Genomic DNA, 24,621 nt, shown 5'->3' on the forward strand with positions numbered 1-24,621 from the left:
GGATCTTCCCGGATCAGGGCTCGAACCCGTGTCTCCTGCATTGGCAGGCGGATTCTTAACCACTGCACCACCAGGGAAGCCCCTCAATAATTACTTTAAATGTAAATGGACTAAATTCTCCAATCAAAAGACACAGAATGGCCGAACAGATACAAAAACAAGAACCATATATATGCTGCCTATAAGAGACTCACTTCAGATTTCAAGACACACAGACTGAAAGAGAATGGAAAAAAGTGTTCCATGCAAATGGAAATCAAAAGAAAGCCAGGGAAGCAACAGACACATAGATCAACAGAACCAAAGAGAGAGCCCAGAAATAAACCCACACACACATGGTCAATTAATCTGTGACAAAGGAGAAAACACAGTTTCTTCAATAAGTGGTATTGGGAAAACGGGACAGCTACATATAAAGGAATGAAATTAGAACATTTTCTCACACCATATATAAAAACAAACTCAAAATAGATTAAAGACCTAAATATAAGACAGGAAACCATAAAACTCCTGGAGGAAAACATAAGCGGAACACTTCTTGACATAAATCATAGCAACATTTTTCTGGATCTGTCTCCTAAAGCAAAAAAACAAAAACAAAAATAAATAAATGGGACATAATTAAACTTAAAAGCTTTTACACAGCAAAGAAAACCATCGACAAAAGAAAAAGACAAGCTACTGAATGGGAGAAAATATTTGCAAATGATACGACCGATAAGGAGTTAATATCCAACATATACAAAGAGCTCATACAACCCAATATCCAAAGAAACAAATAACCCAATTAAAAAATGGGCAGAAGACCTGAATAGACAATTTTGCAAAGAAGACATGCAGATGGTCAACAGGCACATGAAAAGATGCTCAACACTGCTAATCGTCAAAGAAATGCAAATCAAAACCACAATGAGATATCACCTCACACCTGTCAGAATGTCCATCATCAAAAAGACAACAAATAACGAGTGCCAGCAAGGACGTAGAGAAAAGGGAACCCTTGTACACTGTTAGTGGGAATGTATATTGGCACAGCCACTGGAGAAAACAGTATGGAGGTTCCTTAGAAAGCTGAAAATAGAGTTACCATGTGATCCAGTAACTGCACTCCTGGATATATATCCAAAGAAAACAAAAACACTAATTTGAAAAGATACGTGCACCCCAATGTTCACAGCAGCATTACTTACAATAGCCTAAGTGTCCATCAAAAGATGAATGGATAAAAATGATGTGAGATATAAATTATATCTATATTTATATCTATATATAGATAGATACATAATGGAATACTACTCAACCATAAAAAAAGAAAGAAAATTTGCAATTTGCAACAACATAGATGGACCTGAAGGGTATTATGCTTAGTGAAATGAGTCAGACAGAGAAAGAGAAATATGTATGTTATCACTTATATGCGGAATCTAAAAAATAAAACAAACTAGTGAATATAACAAAACAGAAACAGACTCACAGATATAGAGAACGAAGCAGTAGTTACCAATGGGGAGAGGAAAGGGGAGAGGGGCAAAATAGGAGTAGGGGATAAGAAGTACAACAAACTACTATGTATAAAATAAATAAGCTACAAGAATATATTGTACAGCACAGGGAATATAGCCAATATTTTATAATAACTATAAATGGAGTATAATCTATAAAAATTTGAATCACTATGTCATACACCTGAAACTAATATAATATTGTAAATCAACTATAACTCAATTTTTTAAAAAAGCACACAGGAAAAAATGTTAACAGTACATGAATCTGGATAAAGGGTATACAGTGTTCTTTGTACTATACTTATTATTACAACTTCTTTAAGTTTAGAATTATTTTCCAAATACAAAGCCAAAACAAGACAAAAACCAAACAGAAAGCCTGCAGTTCTATTCAGGGATTATCCCTTGTTCACCACTGCATTTCCAGAACCTGACCTAGTACCTGCTCAAATGTTTGTTAAATAATGAAGAATTGATTTAATGATACTGAACCAGTCTAGCTAGTAAGACAGAAAAATATATAGATGGACCTTGCCCCCTACCCTCTGCACACCCCACCCCCCAATAAAATATTGGGGGATCAGAGATCAACTATATAATGACTTGTGAATGCTTAGAGAAATGAGAAATAGGTTTAGGTTACTGAATCAGTGGGTATATGTTTCTAGTTTGCCCCTTTTATTTTTTATTTTTATTTTTTATTATTATTTATTTTATTTATTTATTTTTGGCTGCGTTGGGTCTGTGTTGCTGTGCGCGGGCTTTCCCTAGCTGTGGTGAGCGGGGGCTACTCTTCGTTGCGGTGTGCGGGCTTCTCCTTGCGGTGGCTTCTCTTGTTGCAGAGCACGGGCTCCAGGCACCCAGGCTTTAGGAGTTGTGGCTCACGGACTCTGGAGCGCAGGCTCAGTAGTTGTGGCGCACGGGCTTAGTTGCTCCGCAGCATGTGGGATCTTCCTGGACCAGGGCTCGAGCCTGTGTCCCCTGTATTGGCAGGCAGATTCTTAACCACTGCGCCACTAGGGAAGCCCCTAGTTTGCCCCTTTTAAAGCACCCCAAATCTGAAATGCGAAGCGATTCTTCCAGTTTAACAATCTAGGCTTTAATTTAAAATGTAAACTGTTTAAAGTCCTTAGTGTTTAACTTTTTTCTGAAACAAGGTTTGAATTTTCCACCTTTTTGATCAAAACAAACACTACCTGCCATTTTCACAGTAAGGCGATCTATAGTTTGCACTAGCCACAGGAGTCCTAACTGGACGAGTAACCTTGCCAAGTCACTGAAGCACTGCCTTACAGTGCAGTCCAATAAAAACATAATGTGATTCATTTTAAATGTTCCAGTAGCTACACTAAGAAAGTAAAAAGAAACAGGTGAAATTAATTCTAATATATTTTACTTAATCCAAGATAGCAAAAATACTTTTGTTTTTAACATGAATTCAATATAAACATCGATATGATATTTTACATATTTTTTTTTCAAACTAAGTCCTTGGAGTGCAGTGTGTGTTTTATATTTACAGCACATCTCAATTCAGACTGGCCACGTTTCAAGTGCTCAGCAGCCACCTGTAGTTAGTCATGACTACCTTACTGGTCAGGGCAGCTCTAAGGCTTAGGATTTTCATTTAAATTAGAGGCTAAGAGCTACAACTTTTAGATTCCCTAATTCAGTACCTCCTTTGATGGTATACAATTGACTGGGTATAGGGCCTAGCACAGACTAGGTGTTCAATGAGTATTTGCTAGGTGACATGAACAAAATGCAATTCATTGAATTTAATGATAGGAATGACCTTAGGTGATCAAATCTGCTTGTATTTATTTATAGAAACAATAACACCTTTCCTACGAGGAAACAATTCCTCAATATTTGAGGGACTAACCACATTCAGAACACTTGATGGCTATTTAATCATTGTCAATAAAGAGCTTCTGAAGCATTCAAAGTCTTAACTCAAGCTTTCCTAGTGGCTTCAAAGAACAGTTTTTATTCATTTCTCAACCCTAATTTCAAGTCTTTAAAATATAAGGGCAATACAGTTGCCTTCTTATGAGAAAGAAGAAAAAGCGACAAGGGTCAATAAGAACAAAGATGTTTCAGATGTCAAGAGCCTAGGATCCATAGGTTACTGCAGAGCTTTTGGGAGTTCCTAGCTCTCGGCTAGCTTTATTAGCCTTCAGAACCTCGGGCGCTACTAAGACCAAAGTTAATATTAATTTTATCACTATTGTTATCAGCTACCATTTACTGAACAACTATGCCCTGAAAGGTAGCTATAATTACCAAGAAGAAATTAAACTCAGAGAATGGGCATATGGCAGAATCGTGACTCAAATCCAAGCCTGCCTTCTCCGAAGTCTTTTCTTTCCACTATGTCACTGGTAGGTATCAAGGACATTCCCAGCAGAGTGATGATAAGCACCCTGCTTTCACTAGCTGGGGGGAAAAAAGACAGGAAACCCTCATCAGTTTTCATCCAAACAGAGGGTTACAGGTGTGTGAGATTTGGAGGGCTGAGAGGGGAGGAAAGAATCCTTTTACAAATAAGCTGTTTTTGGACATACAAGAAACAGAGCTGAAGGGGAAAAGTTGCCATTTTCTTTTTTAGTGGTTACAAATACTTGCCTTTGGAAAAACATTAAAAAGCATCTTTAAAATTGAAGCCAACAACTTACACACCCACAAAGATGGCTACCATCTGAAAAGATGATTAATAGTAGACCTACTTTTCACAACAAGTAGGAATCTAAACTGATAAAAACTTATTCTCCTCAAGGGATTATGACAGCGATCTTAAAAGTGATTAGCACTCTGCTCTGTACAAACATTCACTCACATAAGCACTAAGTGATGTGGATAATCATTAAGTATTGTAAGTATTTCACAATATACAATACTCTCAAATAAATTTAACTTTTTGAGGATTATAAAATACTAAAATACTTTTTAAAAAGTTATTTCCTAGGGGGTCTGGGCAAGATGGCAGAAGAGTAAGACGCGGAGATCACCTTCCTTCCCACAGATACAGTAGAAATACATCTACACGTGAAACTGCTCCTACAGAACACCCACTGAACGCTGGCAGAAGACGTCAGACCTCCCAAAAGGCAAGAAACTCCCCACGTACTTGGGTAGGGCAAAAGAAAAAAGAAATAACAGAGACAAAAGAATAGGGACGGCACCTGCACCAGTGGGAGGGAGCTGTGAAGAAGGAAAGGTTTCCACACACTAGGAAGCCCCTTCGCGGGCGGAGACTGCGGGTGGCAGAGTGGGGAAGCTTCGGAGCCACGGAGGAGAGCACAGCCACAGGGGTGCGGAGGGCAAAGCGGAGAGATTCCCGCACAGAGGAGCGGTGCCGACCAGCACTCACCAGAGAGGCTTGTCTGCTCCCCAGCTGGGGCGGGCGGGGGCTGGGAGGTGAGGCTCGGGCTTCGGAGGTCGGATCCCAGGGAGAGGACTGGGGTTGGCTGCGTGAACACAGCCTGAAGGGGCTAGTGCACCACAGCTAGCCGGGAGGAAGTCCGGGAAAAAGTCTGCAGCTGCCGAAGAGGCAAGAGACTTTTTCTTGCCTCTTTGTTTCGCGGTGCGCAAGGAGAGGGGATTCAGAGCGCCGCCTAAACGAGCTCCAGAGACAGGCGTGAGCTGCGGCTATCAGCGCGGACCCCAGAGACGGGCATGAGACACTAAGGCTGCTGCTGCCGCCACCAAGAAGCCTGTGTGCGAGCACAGGTCACTACCCACACCACCCCTCCCGGGAGCCTGTGCAGCCCGCCACCGCCAGGGTCCCGTGATCCAGGGACAACTTCCCCGGGAGAACACACGGCGCGCCTCAGGCTGCTGCAACGTCACGCCGGCCTCTGCCGCCACAGGCTCGCCCCGCATCCGTACCCCTCCCTCCACCCGGCCTGAGTGAGCCAGAGCCCCCGAAGCAGCTGCTCCTTTAACCCTGTCCTGTCTGGGCGAAGAACAGATGCCCTCAGGCGACCTACATGCAGAGGCGGGTCCAAATCCAAAGCTGAATCCCAGGAGCTGTGCGAACAAAGAAGAGAAAGGGAAATCTCTCCCAGCAGCCTCAGAAGCAGCGGATTAAAACTCCACAAACAACTTGATGTGCCTGCATCTGTTGAATACCTGAATAGACAACGAATCAGCCCAAATTCAGGAGGTGGACTTTGGGAGCAGGATATATTAATTTTTCCCCTTTTCCTTTTTTTGTGAGTGTGTATGTGTATGCTTCTGGGTGAGATTTTGTCTGTATAGCTTTGCTTTCACCATTTGTCCTAGGATTCGGTCTGTCCGTTTTTTGTTGTTTTTTTTTTTACCTTAAAAAATTTTTTTTCTTAATAAATTTTTTCTTAAAAATGTTTCCCTTATTTTCTATTTTAAAAAATTTAAAAAATTTTTTTATTTTTTATTTAAAAAATTTTTTTCCTTAATAATTTTTCTTAATAATGTTTTTCTTATTTTGTATTATAAAAAATTAATAAATTTATTTTTAAAAATTAAAAAAAAATTTTCTTAATAAACTTTTTCTTAATAATATTTTTTCTTATTTTTTAATATAATAGCTTTATTTTATTTTATTTTATTTTATCCTCTTTCTTTCTCTCTTTCTATTTTTTCTCCCTTTTATTCTGAGCTGTGTGGATGAAAGGCTCTTGGTGCTCCAGCCAGGCATCAGGGCTGTGCCTCTGAGGTGGGAGAGCCAACTTCAGGACACTGGTCCACCAGAGACCTCCCAGCTCCACGTAATACCAAACAGCGAAAATCTCTCAGAGATCTCCATCTCAACATCAAGACCCAGCTTCACTCAATGACGAGCAAGCTACAGTGCTGGACACCCTATGCCAAACAACTAGCAAGACAGGAACACAGCCCCATACATTAGCAGAGAGGCTGCCTAATATCATAATAAGGCCACAGACACCCCAAAACACACCATCAGACGTGGACCTGCCCACCAGAAAGACAAGATCCAGCCTCATCCACCAGAACACAGGCACCAGGCCCCTCCACCAGGAAGCCTACACAACCCACTGAACCAAACTTACCCAATGGGGACAGATACCAAAAACAACGGGAACTACGAACCTGCAGCCTGTGAAAAGGAGACCCCAAACACAGTAAGATAAGCAAAATGAGAAGACAGAAAAACACACAGCAGATGAAGGAGCAGGGTCAAAACACACCAGACCTAACAAATGAAGAGGAAATAGGCAGTCTACCTGAAAAAGAATTCAGAGTAATGATAGTAAAGATGATCCAAAATCTTGGAAACAGAATGGAGAAAGTACAAGAAATGTTTAACAAGGAGCCAGAAGAACTGAAAAGTAAACAAACAATGATGAACAACACAATAAATGAAATGAAAAATTCTCTAGAAGGAATCAATAGCAGAATACCTGAGGCAGAAGAACGGATAAGTGACCTGGAAGATAATTTAATGGAAATAACTACTGCAGAGCAGAATAAAGAAAAAAGAATGAAAAGAACTGAGGACAGTCTCAGAGACCTCTGGGACAACATTAAACGCACCAACATTCGAATTATAGGGGTCCCAGAAGAAGAAGAGAAAAAGAAAGGGACTGAGAAAATATTTGAAGAGATTATAGTTGAAAACTTCCCTAATATGGGAAAGGAAATAGTTAATCAAGTCCTGGAAGCACAGAGAGTCCCATACAGGATAAATCCAAGGAGAAACACGCTAAGACACATATTAATCAAACTATCAAAAATTAAATATAAAGAAAATATATTAAAAGCAGCAAGGGAAAAACAACAAATTAACACACAAGGGAATCCCATAAGGTTAACAGCTGATCTTTCAGCAGAAACTCTGCAAGCCAGAAGGGACTGGCAGGATATACTTAAAGTGATGAAGGAGAAAAACCTACAACCAAGATTACTCTACCCAGCAAGGATCTCATTCAGATTTGATGGAGAAATTAAAACCTTTACAGACAAGCAAAAGCTGAGAGAGTTCAGCACCACCAAGCCAGCTTTACAACAAATGCTAAAGGAACTTCTCTAGGCAAGAAACACAAGAGAAGGAAAAGACATACAATAACAAACCCAAAACATTTAAGAAAACGGGAATAGGAACATACATATCAATAATTACCTTAAATGTAAATGGATTAAATGCTCCCACCAAAAGACACAGACTGGCTGAATGGATACAGAAACAAGACCCATATATATGCTGTCTACAAGAGACCCACTTCACACCTAGGGACACATACAGACTGAAAGTGAGGGGATGGAAAAAGATATTCCATGCAAATGAAAATCAAAAGAAAGCTGGAGTAGCAATTCTCATATCAGACAAAATAGACTTTAAAATAAAGACTATTACAAGAGACAAAGAAGGACACTATATAATGATCAAGGGATCGATCCAAGAAGAAGGTATAACAATTGTAAATATTTATGCACCCAACATAGGAGCACCTCAATACATAAGGCAAATACTAACAGCCATAAAAGGGGAAATCGACAGTAACACAATCATAGTAGGGGACTTCAACACCCCACTTTCACCAATGGACAGATCGTCCAAAATGAAAATAAATAAGGAAACACAAGCTTTAAATGATACATTAAACAAGATGGACTTAATTGATATTTATAGGACATTCCACCCAAAAACAATGGAATACACATTTTTCTCAAGTGCTCATGGAACATTCTCCAGGATAGATCATATCTTGGGTCACAAATCAAGCCTGGGTAAATTTAAGAAAATTGAAATCATATCAAGTATCTTTTCCGACCACAATGCTATGAGACTAGATATCAATTACAGGAAAAGATCTGTAAAAAATACAAACACATGGAGGCTACACAATACACTACTTAATAACGAAGTGATCACTGAAGAAATCAAAGGGGAAATCAAAAAATACCTAGAAACAAATGACAATGGAGACACGACGACCCAAAACCTATGGGATGCAGCAAAAGCAGTTCTAAGAGGGAAGTTTATAGCAATACAAGCCTACATCAAGAAACAGGAAACATCTCGAATAAACAACCTAACCTTGCACCTAAAGCAATCAGAGAAAGAACAAAAAACCCCCAAAGTTAGCAGAAGAAAAGAAATCATAAAGATCAGATCAGAAATAAATGAAAAAGAAATGAAGGAGACAATAGCAAAGATCAATAAAACTAAAAGCTGGTTCTTCGAGAAGATAAACAAAATTGATAAACCATTAGCCAGACTCATCAAGAGAAAAAGGGAGAAGACTCAAATCAGTAGAATTAGAAATGAAAAAGGAGAAGTAACCACTGACACTGCAGAAATACAAAGGATCATGAGAGATTACTACAAGCAACTCTATGCCAATAAAATGGACAACCTGGAAGAAATGGACAAATTCTTAGAAATGCACAACCTGCCGAGACTGAACCAGGAAGAAATAGAAAATATGAACAGACCAATCACAAGCACTGAAATTGAAACTGTGATTAAAAATCTTCCAACAAACAAAAGCCCAGGACCAGATGGCTTCACAGGCGAATTCTATCAAACATTTAGAGAAGAGCTAACACCTATCCTTCTCAAACTCTTCCAAAATATTGCAGAGGGAGGAACACTCCCAAACTCATTCTACGAGGCCACCATCACCCTGATACCAAAACCAGACAAAGATGTCACAAAGAAAGAAAACTACAGGCCAATATCACTGATGAACATAGATGCAAAAATCCTCAACAAAATACTAGCAAACAGAATCCAACAGCACATTAAAAGGATCATACACCATAATCAAGTGGGGTTTATCCCAGGAATGCAAGGATTCTTCAATATACGCAAATCAATCAACGTGATACATCATATTAACAAACTGAAGGAGAAAAACCATATGATCATCTCAGTAGATGCAGAGAAAGCTTTCGACAAAATTCAACACCCATTTATGATAAAAGCCCTGCAGAAAGCAGGCACAGAGGGAACTTTCCTCAACATAATAAAGGCCATATATGACAAACCCACAGCCAACCTTGTCCTCAATGGTGAAAAACTGAAACCATTTCCACTAAGATCAGGAACAAGACAAAGTTGCCCACTCTCACCACTATTATCCAACACAGTTTTGGAAGTGCTAGCCACAGCAATCAGAGAAGACAAAGAAATAAAAGGAATCCAAATTGGAAAAGAAGAAGTAAAGCTGTCACTGTTTGCAGATAACATGATACTATACACAGAGAATCCTAAAGATGCTACCAGAAAACTACTAGAACTAATCAATGAATTTGGTAAAGTAGCAGGATACAAAATTAATGCACAGAAATCTCTTGCATTCCTATATACTAATGATGAAAAATCTGAATGTGAAATTAAGAAAACACTCCCGTTTACCATTGCAACAAAAAGAATAAAATATCTAGGAATAAACCTACCTAAGGAGACAAAAGACCTGTATGCAGAAAATTGTAAGACACTGATGAAAGAAATTAAAGATGATACAAATAGATGGAGAGATATACCATGTTCCTGGATTGGAAGAATCAACATTGTGAAAATGACTCTACTACCCAAAGCAATCTACAGATTCAATGCAATCCCTATCAAACTACCAATGGCATTTTTCACAGAACTAGAACAAAAAATTTCACAATTTGTATGGAAACACAAAAGACCCCGAATTGCCAAAGCAATCTTGAGAACGAAAAATGGAGCTGGAGGAATCAGGCTCCCTGACTTCAGACTATATTACAAAGCTACAGTAATCAAGGCAGTTTGGTACTGGCACAAAAACAGAAACATAGGTCAATGGAACAGGATAGAAAGCCCAGAGATAAACCCACACACATATGGTCACCTTATCTTTGATAAAGGAGGGAAGCATATACAGTGGAGAAAACACAGCCTCTTCAATAAGTGGTGCTGGGAAAACTGGACAGGTACATGTAAAAGTATGAAATTAGAACACTCCCTAACACCATACACAAAAATAAACTCAAAATGGATTAAAGACCTAAATGTAAGGCCAGACACTATCAAACTCTTAGAGGAAAACATAGGCAGAACACTCTATGACATAAATCACAGCAAGATCCTTTTTGACCCAACTCCTAGAGAAATGGAAATAAAAACACAAATAAACAAATGGGACCTAATGAAACTGAAAAGCTTTTGCACAGCAAAGGAAACCATAAACAAGACCAAAAGACAACCCTCAGAATGGGAGAAAGTATTTGCAAATGAAGCAACCGACGAAGGATTAATCTCCAAGATTTACAAGCAGCTCGTGCAGCTCAGTAACAAAAAAACAAACAACCCAATCCAAAAATGGGCAGAAGACCTAAATAGACATTTCTCCAAGGAAGATATACAGATTGCCAACAGACACATGAAAGAATGCTCAACATCATTAATCATTAGAGAAATGCAAATCAAAACTAGAATGAGATATCATCTCACACCAGTCAGAATGGCCATCATCAAAAAATCTAGAAACAATAAATGCTGGAGAGGGTGTGGAGAAATGGGAACACTCTTGCACTGTTGGTGGGAATGTAAATTAATACAGCCACTATGGAGAACAGTATGGAGGTTCCTTAAAAAACTAAAAATAGAACTACCATACGACCCAGCAATCCCACTACTGGGCATATACCCTGAGAAAACCATAATTCAAACAGAGTCATGTACCACAATGTTCATTGCAGCTCTGTTTACAATAGCCAGGACATGGAAGCAACCTAAGTGTCCATCAACGGATGAATGGATAAAGAAGATGTGGCACATATATACAATGGAATATTACTCAGCCATAAAAAGAAACGAAATGGAGGTATTTGTAGTGAGGTGGATGCAGTTAGAGTCTGTCATACAGAGTGAAGTAAGTCAGAAAGAGAAAAACAAATACAGTATGCTAACACATATATATGGAATCTAAGGGAAAAAAAAGGCCATGAAGAACCTAGTGGCAAGACGGGAATAAAGACACAGACCTACTAGAGAATGGACTTGAGGATATGGGGAGGGGGGAGGGGGGAGGGGTAAGATGTGACAGGGTGAGAGAGTGGCATGGACATAAATACACTACCAAACGTAAAATAGATAGCTAGTGGGAAGCAGCCGCATAGCACAGGGAGATCAGCTCGGTGCTTTGTGACTACCTAGAGGGGTGGGATAGGGAGGGTGGGAGGGAGGGAGACGCAAGAGGGAAGAGATATGGGAATGTATGTATATGTATAACTGATTCACTTTGTTATAAAGCAGAAACTAACACACCATTGTAAAGCAATTATACTCCAATAAAGATGTTAAAAAAAAAAAGTTATTTCCTTTTTGCTCACTGGGAGGTTAAGCCAACAGGTAGTTTACAAACAGAAAATATTCTGACCAATGAGATCAGCCTGTTTCTTAAAAAAAAAAGTTTTACAGTAAAATACTACACTGTACTTTTGTATTTAATCCCATAGAATACAACTAAAATGAAACATTGCCATATATGATCTCATATTATAGATTTGAAAGTGATGCATATTAAAACATACAATCTGTTCTTGCCCATATATATTAATGTATTCAACAACTATGCAAAATACATACAGACTTTGTTACTTAACAATATTATAATGGGCTGCTACTTTTTATATAATATTAAAGTGATGAGTGATGACTTGACACCTTAAAACCAGCCAGAGCAAGTAGTACCTGAACTGTACTGGCTAGGCTAGGATGTGACCAAACTCCTGGGACACCCTTGAAACACCCCCACTAAACCACAGATGGCCACAGCTGTGGACTGTGGAGCTGAGTAGGCAGTAACCCTAGATCAAGAAGGAAGAAATATTGAAGGTATAAACCCTACGAATGTCACACTGTTCGAAAGCCACATAAACCAGGAGATTTTGTAGCGCTGAGCCTTTGTTGCCTGTTAGCTTTGCGGGAACTCCTAATTTCTGAAGGCAGTACTGAGACTGGGGGCTGGGGTGGTATGCTTAGCAGTGGAATCACTCTAAGGCTTCCTCCAGTGGTGCAGCTACCCTCCTAATTCAGGAGTGTCAGCATAAGGCACAGTGGGATCTCTTCCTCAAAATGCAGGTGCTGGGATTTCTCTCAACAGAATTCCTCCTTCCAACCAGAGGAAGCTCCCCTAGAGCTCTGCTCTGATGCCACGATTCTCTACGCTCTAGAAAATGACCTCAACACCTAGTGCTTTGTTTCCACAGCCTTCTCTGAGCTCAGCAAATATTCAGGGCTGTTATGGCCCTGACTGTTTACCTCTGCCAAAACTTTAGCTCACTTTCTAAAATAATTACATCACAGGTTATAAACCAGTGGTCTCTGGGCCAAAACCAGCCCACCAATCTGTTTGGTTTGGCCTTGGCATATTAAAAAAAAAAAAGGTTGAGCCACACTTTAAAATAGGAAAATTTGACATAAAAATTTGGATATCTAGCTTTTCTCTGAAAAATCAGATCCAGCAATAGTAGTCAACAACTAGCTGAAGCTGAAGCATGGCTCACCTGTTTAGGAAGGACACATGCTCTCCAGCTTGCCTAGTCCCTACACTCCCTTGCGTGTCCCAGACACGGAGGCCTGGCCTTGCTCTTATTCACTGACATACTTGCTGGGTCTGTGACACCTGAAATGTGTTCAACAGAGAGGTTTAAAGATAGTACTGTACATATTAGTCTAGTCTAGTGTGTCTCAACAGTATGCTATTGCTGTGGTAATTTTCTTGTTGAGTGGAGGTTTTGATTTTAGAGCATACTTATTGAGCCATATCTATGTACCAGGCACTGTGCTAAGTGCTTTATCTCATTTAATCCCCATTATCATCCCATGGGAGAGGTAATATCATCATTCACATTTTACAAATGAGGAAATGCAAGGCTCAGAAAGGGTAAATAATTTGCCTGTGGTGACAAAGTTAACAAGCAGAAAGCTAAAACACAAACTTGAAATCTATGCTTTAGCCATTATTCTCCTGTACTACAGGCTACGTGGTAAGATTCTGATGATGTCATAACTCCTAAAGACATTGTAAAGTTTAAACCAAAACTTGCTTTTAAAAAAGAAGAGTTTCTGCACCAGATTGTGAATTCTTCAAGGTAAACAGCCACAAGAAGTGACTGATATTGGAGCATAACAAATGATCTTTTACTGGAGGGGTAAGAGTTCCAATTTCTGGATTTTTCACACATATATGTAAAGATGCTACCAAACAATAAGTGAGAAATAGGAATATGATAGTTATTATTTCCCTTAAATTAGAGCCTTCCAAATAATTTCTAAAACTATCATCCTACAGGATTTTCATTACAGTAGAAACCATTTTGAAATAGTCACATATTCACTTCATCTATCTCATATTCTGTTATATTCTCAAAAGAGACTATGGACCAAAATAATATTCATATTAAAAGACTCATCAAAGGCATTTTCAAGTTAAGTATAACCCCCCACCGGAAATAAACAGAAGCATATTCAGATAAAATTTAAGCGTAATACCCCTCCCCACAAGTGAGTATCTATTTGCCAGCTGCTACCTATACAGGACGTACCATACCATACAGGGCCACTCCCCCTGCCTTCCCCCACCAACCGCCCCAACAAAAATAAAGGTATTTGGGATCTCCTCCCAATTCCGAGGTTGGTAACAAAGAGGTAGGATATTAAAAGATAAACAAAGCTGAATGACCTTATATAGTGGTAACTGAGAAAAGAAATGGGAACGCCTTGATTCTTACTTACTAGAAATATTTTGTTCAATTAAGAATGAATTGGGACTTCCCTGGTGGCACAGTGGTTAAGAATCCACCTGCCAACGCAGGGGACACGGGTTCGAGCCCCAGTCCGGGAAGATCCCACATGCCGCGGAGCAACTAAGCCCGTGTGCAACAACTACTGAGCCTGTGCTCTAGAGCCCGCAAGCCACAACTACTGAGCCTGCGTGCCACAACTACTGAAGCCCACGCACCTAGAGCCCGTGCTCCGCAACAAGAGAAGCCACCGCAATGAGAAGCCCACGCACCGCAACGAAGAGTAGCCCCCGCTCGCCTCAACTAGAAAAAGCCCGCGCGCAGCAACCAAGACCCAACGCAGCCATAAATAAATAAATAAATAATTTTTTAAAAAAAAGAATGAATTGGTGGTGGGAGAAAAAATGGTATCTAGGTTAGAGAAATCAAAGGTTTCCTTTAGAAAGTGACTTTAAAAATATCTCAAGAACATTCTAGAAAAGGCAAAATTATAGAGACAGTAAAAAGATCAACGGTTGCCAGAGGTTTGTGGGGAGGAAGGGAGGGTTCATAGGTGAAGCATAGGAGATTTTTAGGGCAGTGAAATTATTCTGTATGATACTGTAATGGTAGATACATGACATTATGCACTTGTCAAAACCCACAGAACTTTATAACACAAAGAATGAACCTTAAAGTATGCAAATTTTTAAAAATCCTTTAGAAAGTCAGGGGGTTCCAGGAAGGAATAGAGACCATATAACAGAATCTAACTGTATTACAAATGTATGAAATAGTATCACTGCAGGGGATGGGGGGAAAGGTGCTGATTGAAATAACTCTGGAAATGAGTAGAGTCTGTAAGACTAAAGGTAAAAGGAACTGTACATAAGCATTGTATTCTAGCTGATAAAGCTGTTTCCCATGGGGGTACAGGTTAACAATTCTGATATTGTTACCCATCAGGGTATCAGGTTAACAAAACTGATATACAACTATACATGTACACTGGGACTGAACAATTAAGTAAATGGATGGTGAATGGTGGGAGCCAGATTTCTCACTGTTGGAGTGGGAGGTTACAGAAAAGCAAGGGGAGGAGGCTAGAATGACCTATGTAGTAATGGATTAGAACTAGAGACATCAATATGAACTCATGTTTACCTTAATACTGACAGATATATATACAGAAATGAATGCATAGAGATACTTATAAATATGCATAAATATACAGGTAATATATACACGGGATTTCAGCTAAGAAGGCCTAGAAACAGCAAAACTCTAGTAGCAACAAGCACACCTAGCACCCAGATCTTGATTTCCAATAGCATTCTCTAATAAAAGAGATCTGGACTTTGTGGAGAAACTGCTGATTCTAGAACTGGGATAGGGGATACACAGGATGAGCCTGGAGAATCTTGTATTACCAGAAAGTAAGGAAGTGTCCGAAAAAAACCCAAAAAAACCAAAAAACACCCCATGACGATGGGGGCATGTCAGAGTGACACAGGAGCCAACCAAAAGAGCTCCCAATGGCCAAAACAGCAAAAATTTGAGCAACAAAATAAATAAGGTAGTATTGGATTATGACCCAAAATATAAAACAAATATCTGTAAGCCCATACTGACATAAAGAAATGACTGAATAAATAAATAAATAAATGGGGGAGAAGAGACAATCTCCCATGGAGAATTCCCAGTAACTTATGTAGAATAGCCTCAAGGAGATGGAGCAGAACTTCCCACTCCTTAAGTGTGGACTACACTTAGTGACTTATTTCCAAACAACACAGCATGGAACAGAGTTTTTACCAAAAATAAAAAAGTAACTTTACAGTGGAGAAACCTGACAAACATATTCTCAGCCAGGTGACCAGAGTCAACATTAACAGTGATAAATCATGATGATAGTATGTACCCTTGATATAATGTAATGAGAATGGCACTTTACCTCCGTGGTCTTCCTCCTAAAAACCCATAACCCCAGTCTAACCATGAGAAAAACATCAAATAAATCCAACTGAGGGACACTCTACAAAATACCTGATCAAATTCTCCTCAAAACTGACAAGGTCATCAAAACAAGGGAAGTCTGAGAAACTGTCACAGTCAAGAGGAGCCTAAGGAGACGTGACGATAACTGTAATACAGGGCCCTGGTGGGATCCTGAAAGAGAAAAAATACATTAGGTAAAAACTAAGGAAATCTGCATAAAGTATAGATTTTAGTTAATAACACTTTTAATATGGGCTAACTAACTGTAACAAATATACCATGCTAATGTAAGCTGTTAATAATAAAGGAAACTGGGTGCAGGGTATAAAGGAACTGTCTGTATTATCTCCTCAATTTTTCTGAAAAATTAAAACTGTTCCAAAAAAATAAAGTCTATTTTTTAAAAAATTTTAAAATTACCCTGGCACTGGACTCTTATTCACATCTCCAGCTCTCAAAGCATCTTCTTTTCAGTAGACTGGAAATCTGACAAAATGAGGAGCTAAGTTATCCTTTAATTAACTTCCTAACTCAATACGGAAAAATGACAAAAACTCATAGACTTCTGGTGACTTAAAGTAACAGCAGACAGGATGCTCGACCACACTTTTAGGGCAAGCAGTTCCTTCCCAAGTATCATCACAAACGGAACCTTCTTTTCCTTTAGGTCACAAATATCTTCTACAGTAATTAAATTCTACATTTGTCTTTCTGAGAGCACTTCAGAAAGACAAAAAGATAGTCCACTGCCTGTTTTCTTAAGGCTTCTGTAGCACACCTGGTTGTGACTTACCATCATGAGCCCTCCATTCTATCTAGAGAAGAAAGGATGAAGCCCAGGACTACCAAGCATGTACAAAATTTTCAATTGCATAGCCAAAATAGTATACAACTTTTTAAAAACTGCTACTTAAAAAAAAAAAAAAGCCCTTATTGGCTTATTTTGACAGATGAGCACTCTCTCTCTCCACCATTTAGAAACTATCTTTGTTCTCGGTAAACCTAATAATTCAATGTTAACCTTATCATTTTAGGGCAAATATTGGCTTGTATCAGAGCCATCATGCATACAAGTTTCTAATTAATCTACTGACTCAACCTCATTTTATAACCACAGTAGAGCTAAAATAACATAGCTTGTTTATAATGTATTTTTTTAGCACTTTACTATACTTTTTCTTACTTTTTAGCTTCTCAGTTACTTTATCTTAAACAGTACCTGAAAAATGAACTTCAAGTATGAGCAAGAAGTACTTGCACCTACATGAAGGCTGTTTTGACCACGTGAAACAGCCTTTTCTGATCTCTGATATGACAATGCAAAATCCACCCCACATTCATGTTAACCTTCTCCCCATCAACTTGAATCAGAACAGTTTTCTCTCCTTCCTAAATGCCTACAAAAGTTATTGTCTGTTTGTTACTACCAGCACTTGAAATAATGTTTATCAACTTTTTATTTTCCTCTAGGTTTTATAACTGTAAACCTTGAGAATGAAAACCAAACATGTTCTTTGACCTATAGTGCCTTGTGCACACAAAATACTTTGTATAAATGAAAAAATATAGGACTTTCAAATGACTGCAAATCTAATTTGTTCTGGTTGAGGTATTCCAAGGTCTTTATTAGGTCAATTATTAAATGACATTTTCTAAGGAGACACAGTACAGCCTATTGGTAACATATGCCAGAGGCAAATCATCTTGGCATTTTATTACTTAAAGAGATTTCTTAGAACAGTGTTTTACAAATGGTGGGTTGTAACCTATTAGTAAATTGTATGATAAACTTACTAGGTGATGACAAGTATTTAAGAAAAAAAAAAAAGAAACATAACAGAAAATATCAGAGTACTTCACACATAGTACAGTAAATATTGACTCAAAAAACTTGCATGTATGTACTAGATCATGATTAAAATGTATTTCTTACTATGCGTTGCTTTGAGAAATACTGACTTAGAATATGGTGAGATATTCTGGGTTATGTAAGAAAAATATTTACTACCTTTCATTTTTACTATTACCTGAATAAATGGCACCTTTCTAATTAACAAAGTGGAGTGATTTGAGAAACATCTGAATATGAAAGCTGAAACAACTCTCTGTTATGAATTTTTGTGTGACTTTATTTTTCTCAAAAGCAACCTCGATCTGTTTTGTGTAGCTCCCTCACATACTTTAGGAGGCTCCTGCCTTCTAAAAGATAAAAAAAAAAGAGTCATCAGTCTCACTAACCCAGAAATTCAAGATCACAAACTGTGGGAATTTCCAACTGGAAGGGTTTGAAATATTAACAAAAATGCCATTTATAATCATTTATTTTAAAATGTCTAACCTTCAATACTCCTGAACCCACTGTTCATCCATTTAATAAGATCTGAGTACTCGGCTTGGAGATACAGAAGGCCCATGCCCTCAAAGTGAGAGAAATGCACTGAGAGATATAATAGAGTAGGATTAAGTCCTGTAAGTTCTCAGAAAAAGAAATAATTAATTAAGGTAGGACCATAAAAAGGAGTGCGGGGGAAAGCTTCATGGAAGCTGGGTTGCAAAGAGCAGGATTTTTTAAAATAAAAACAATAGGATTATAAACCTGGAAGGAAATCTACACATCATCTAATGTAGTGTTTCTCAACTGGGGATGATTTTGTCCCACAAGGCACATTTGGCAATGTCTGGAGACATTTTTGGTTGCCATACTGGGGAGGGGTGCTATTGGGATTTGGTGGGCAGAGGCCAGGGATACTGCTAATCATCCTACAGTACACAGGACAGCCCCTGACAACAAAGAATTATCCAGCTCAGTATGTCAATAGTGCCGAGGCTGAGAAACCCTGAACCCAACCTCAGTACAATCCTCTTGTTTTACACAAGACGATAACTGAAGGTTAGATGGATTTAAAAACTTGCTAGAAAGCCAGGACTACAAAACAGGCCTCATAACATCTTGTCCAGTGTTTAATTCACAACACACACCCACATATGTTATTATAATAGAAAACAGATGTTAAAAAGAATGGGAACATTATTATAAGGTGGAAAAATAAACTATCTAGAAATCAAAGCTGATACTGCTATATAGTCTTTCTTGACATAGATCTACTAATGGAATTATACCACAATACAATTTTAAAAATTATACCCTTATTTTTTCATAATACTGAACTTTTCATCTATACTACTCATTTACTGATCATTTATCTGAGACTAAGAAATATTACAATAAAAGCCAGGAAGTTGGAAGATCAGCATATGCATGCACACCCCGTTACTCTCTGGGGCAGGTCTTTCAAACTCCACCAGCTCCAACCACTGGGGGTCTGGGACCTGGGTGGGATTAGCCCCTTATATTCAAAATCAACTGCTAAGTTACTCTTTCATTTGCTGATAAAGTTTCTAATAGTAAATAAACTGTACAAAGAACTTGCTTTGGGTCCTGATTTAGGGCCTAAATTTAAACATATGAAACTACCTGGACATCTATCTTTTATTTTTTCATCCTTGCTCTTATACGTACAAGAGATGGGGGCGAGGGGGTGGAGTAAACAAACATGTTAACAGCAATACAGATTAGTTTTCAAAAAACTAATCTGCTCTAATATAACTACAAAAATAGACAAACACACAGATAAACATTCCTTACCTCCAATGTTTCAACTGGTGAAACTTCAACTAAAATACCTTGTCCAGTTTGACACGCAGCAACAATTCACGGTAAAAAACTTGAAGAAAAGGCTGAAGACACTGTCCTAGGTAAACGAAAGACCAAAGTGGTAATATTCAAACTGTGAAAGGCTTAAGGAAGGCCGTATGAGCAAGTGATACAGTATACAAATAAAAGGTCACGAAAAAGGAAAGCAGCCATTTGTATACCTTTACCACCTGAAATTTCAGTGAATGAAGTTTATGTTCAGTCAGTAACAAAAAGTTCCCCTGACTGCCTGAGCCACCCTGCTCCCCTTCCTAGTCAGTCACCTCTAATCCCTAAGGTAGAGCTGACAACAGCAGAGGGGATGGCCAAAGCTTTTCTGAGGTTTTGGCTTCAGAGAAAGCTGGCAAGAACTTTAGCTGCATCCCTGGCAAACCATCAGGGGTCCTTGCAGCTCCGCATGAAATACCAGTCATTAAATTTGAATGGGTTTGATTACAAAACTGTGCTGAGACCCTTTAAGGGCCATACGTCCTTAAATTTAAATGACTCTATACTGCATCTATACGGAATCTATATTGAGTCTAATTTATTCTCTGGGAAAGTAGAAGAATGTTTGAAACTTCCACACCCCAAGTGAGCACCACACCCTCAGTACAAAGCCCAACAGTGAAGGGGGTATATTTTTTTTCCTTTGTATTCCTTTCCTTTCCCCACCATCCACCCCCCACTATAGCTTCTCAAGAGAATTTGAACTGCTCACTCAGGACTGGGAGGCCCTGCCCATAACCCAACCCACAAAATCACTAATCTACTACTCAAGAATAACTTTAACTTCCTCAAGAAGGAAAAAAAATACTTTACTATAGGCCTTAGTGAAATAATATAAAGAGTCTTACTAGCTAAAAAAGAAAGCAGAGTCTTCTTTCCCCAGTAGAGGGTATTAACAACTCAAGAACTAACTAGATATTTTAGGTTAACCAACTAGCCTTAGTGAATGAGGCAAAAGTTCTTCCAGAGAGAAAAGTTTCAGCTAATAATGGCAGAAGTAACCAAATTAGAACACTCACAATTTGGCTCAAATTTTTAATTTAATAACTAATCCATGCAATTGTAATCGATGAATGGTAAAAGCATTAGGGTGAAAAGTGGGGCTTCATGAAGGGATCAGGCTGTCAACACCTGAACTCTTGCATAAATCAAACAAACCAACTACAAAACAAATTTTTTTAGACAACTGGGAAAACTTGAACGTGGACTAATAAGTATTATATACGCAATTAAGGAATCATTACCAGGTGTGTTGTATATGACAATGCATTGTGGTTATGTAAGAAAATGTGCTGTTTTAGATACATGTCATTTAGGGATGAAATAATGTCTTGGATACGCCATAAATTCTCAGCAAAATAAAAAGCAATAGGGGGAAGATGAAACAAGTATGGAGAAATGTTGATGTCTGCAGCATAGAGGTTCACTGAACTTTTTGTGTACATTTGGAAATGTTCACAAATAAAAATTTAAAAATAAAACCAATCAACTAGGAGTCACTACAGAGTCCTTTAAGGAGAAAAAAAACCAATGTATTCAAAATAATACTTAAAAGCTGATGATTTTCATTCTTTTGTACAGAGATCACAGAAAAAGAAGCTAAAGATATAAAACTACTGAGAAGGTTCTTAAGGCAGTCCAGAGATAAAATCCTTAAAGAGCCAAAACCATTATATTTAAACGTCAATTAACATTAACTAATATTATGATTAATAATTATATTAATTAGTAATTATAATTATCAGCATAACTTATAATTAATTATAATGTTAAGTATAAACTTAAATATTTACTGAATCTTATTATATGCAAGGTCCTGCAATAAGTGATAAAGCAGGGATTCCCTGGTGGCGCAGCGGTTAAGAATCCGCCTGCCAATGCAGGGGACACGGGTTCGAGCCCTGGTCTGGGAAGATCCCACATGCCGCGGAGCAACTAGGCCCATGAGCCACAATTACTGAGCCTGCGTGTCTGGAGCCTGTGCTCCGCAACAAGAGAGGCCGCGATAGTGAGAGGCCCGCGCACCGTGATGAAGAGGCGCCCCCGCTCGCCACAACTAGAGAAAGCCCGCGTGCGGCAAAAAAGACCCAACTCAGCCAAAAATAAATAATAAATAAATTTTAAAATTTATTAAAAAAAAATAAGTGATAAAGCACAAGGGTGAAGCCCATGCCCTGACTTTTTTTTTTTTTAATTGCCCATGCCCTGTCTTAAAGCTTACTCTTGAGCTGGTGAAAAAGAACATATGTACTCTGTACCCTGATAACAAAAAGAGTTCAAAGAAGGGAGAGATGAATTCATGTAAATCAAGTTTACTGAAGAAAAATAAAGTGGACAACAGAAAAGATGCAGGATTAAAAGAGAAGGAAAAGGGAGAAGTGCAAAGGTTTGAAATAGGACATTCAAAAGATACTGGTACCACTCACAATTCTACCAACATTTTAAAGCATGACAGTTTTGTGAGTGAGATGGGGAGAAAACTAATGAATAAACTTCCAAGAAAAGAATCCTTGGATAGGGACAAAATAAAAAAACAAACCACACACTGACACAATAGTTCTCAAGCGAAAATGGAGTATTACTAAATTTGAGGAGGTGGCATCCTCATACCCTTCAACAAGTAGTAACTGAACACTATGTAATTGAACATGCTCCAAGCAAACAAGGGCATTTGACATCCACAGTCCTAATGTAAGATAACTGTTCAAGGTTTTCATTACAAGGATGTTGACAATGAGATGTGAGTACCATTCAGAAGCAGAAGCACCACCAGATATATAGCAGCACTGACTCTACTGCTAGGAAAAGGGTCTGAGGCAGAAAAGCTTTTTGCTCTCCTTAAGATTCAGAGGATCAGACCAAACAAGACTTTGGCTAGGATCTTATAAAGAGCGATTAGAAAAGAAAGGAAGGCTTACAGAAAATATCCAGTAAGGAAGTTAGAGAGTTTGAGTCTAACCATAAGAGTGACAAGAAAGATGGCAAGTGCATTGGAAAGAAAAGAGGCATCTTTCTTAGAATCAGAAAAATTGAGGCATGCATAAAGAGAGGGAAAGGGACTGACTATACATGTGGGGTGAGAAAGGACTAGTGACAAAGCAAGCTTTCCAACAGGGCAGAGGAGGTGGCAAATTCCAGGGCTGGTGTGACCATATTCTAGAAATGGGGTGGGCTGAGAGGCAGTGAGGATGGGATATGAAGGAGTAATATCCCAATTGTCTCAATCTTCAGGACATGAGTCATGAGGTCATTATATTACATGGTGTACAGAAAGAAGAAAGCATAACGTGACAAAACTGGGAAGTCAGTGAGCATCTACAGGCAAGCGTTAACAGGCCACAACAGCTGAAATAAAACACTGTAATAATCATAGACGACATAAGCCACTCACCAGATGTGGAGCCACAGACAAGTTACTTAACCTCTCTTAGGCCCTGTTTCCAAATCCTTTGCTTAATACCACACCTCACAAGATGTTGTAGGAATTAATTTACATAGAAGGAAAATGTCTGTAACTTGTAAAGCATCATATTCATTCAAGAGGATGCTTGAGAGCTTTCATAATACAGCAAACAAGAATCTCAGCAGAACTGCCTCCTTTTTTTCTATTTCACAAGGACAGATATATATTATGTCTACAAATATGTACACTAAAACAGAAGTCATGACAGTTATAGTATAACTACAAAAGCATTCTTTTCTATGAGAGGAAAATAAAACTTAGTTGATATTGTACATCCCAACTTCAATAGTAATTAAGAGGGATTTCATGTTCTAAAAGTCATTCCAGAGACTTATTTTTAACTGAAACTTAAATACAATAAACCTGTCCACTGTCAAGGACTAGAAACTGCCCTAGGTGGAAGAGACTAAAATCCTGAATCCTGAATAATCAGGTAACAACTTATTTATAATTTCACACACACACACAATGTAACCTTTTAATTAAAATGTGCAAAGTTATCCAAATGAGTACCGCTACATAAAACAAAATAAAACAAAATTTAAAGCGAACTAGGGGCTGAGTCTGACCTAGAAAACAAGACAAAATCATGTTCTGCCATAAAGAGCCAATGGGAAGACTCCTTCTCTTGGTTATGGCATATTAGGTAATTTGAACCAATCTTTCCACTTTAGACAAATAATAAAAGTTGGACAAAATGTAAGAAATGACTTGCTTAAAGGATCAAAGAGCCAACAGGATAGTGCTTTCAGATCCATTAAAGGACTGGAATTCAGAGAGGTGAGCACAACAATCCAGAAGAAACCAGAAGTTAAACCGTATCTGACAGCTGGGTAGGCCCAGAGGGACAAAAGGAAAATCCTCTTCACTACCCTCATGTTAGGAACCTAAAGGGCTGCACCTTAGAAATATGGGTGAACCGGAAATTAAACAGTCCATAAATTGAAAGCAATTTAGCCTTGAGTCATCCAGTTGGCCCAGAAAAATCTCAAAAGCTGAGATTTGACTAAGTAATCCTAGATTCCCTCAAGCAGATGCCACCCCCCCCCCAAAAAAAATCCTTCCTGGAAGATATCATCCTGGTCTCAAATGATTTCTCAAGTAATTTTTCAAATCCAATGCCCAGCAAACAATTAAAGACAACTGGGCACATGGGAAAACAATAAACATAAGATCAAAAGCCACAGAAACATAAAACAATAAACACTCACAGAGACTCCAAATATTGGAATTATGAAACAAACACT

At 38.5% G+C, this 24,621-nt stretch overlaps 1 protein-coding gene across 7 annotated transcripts in view; it reads right to left on the reverse strand.

Moving 5' to 3' along the window:
* The window catches only part of TAB3 (TGF-beta activated kinase 1 (MAP3K7) binding protein 3), a 117,301-nt gene that overhangs the window by 52,613 nt on the left and 40,067 nt on the right, over window positions 1-24,621 (reverse strand). For 6 of the 7 annotated variants that reach the window (XR_014239758.1, XM_082378156.1, XM_082378154.1 and 3 more), the window contains exons 2-3: window positions 19,855-19,960; window positions 16,257-16,379 (exon numbers count right to left, since the gene is read on the reverse strand). The exons of the other annotated variant lie outside the window; for it this stretch is intronic. The gene's annotated coding sequence lies outside the window, so the exon portion shown is untranslated. The remainder of the gene's footprint in view (window positions 1-16,256; window positions 16,380-19,854; window positions 19,961-24,621) is intronic. 7 annotated transcript variants of the gene reach the window in all.

Source organism: Balaenoptera borealis (assembly GCF_965194805.1).
Source record: "Balaenoptera borealis genome assembly, chromosome: X".
Classification (NCBI taxonomy): Eukaryota; Metazoa; Chordata; class Mammalia; order Artiodactyla; family Balaenopteridae; genus Balaenoptera; species Balaenoptera borealis.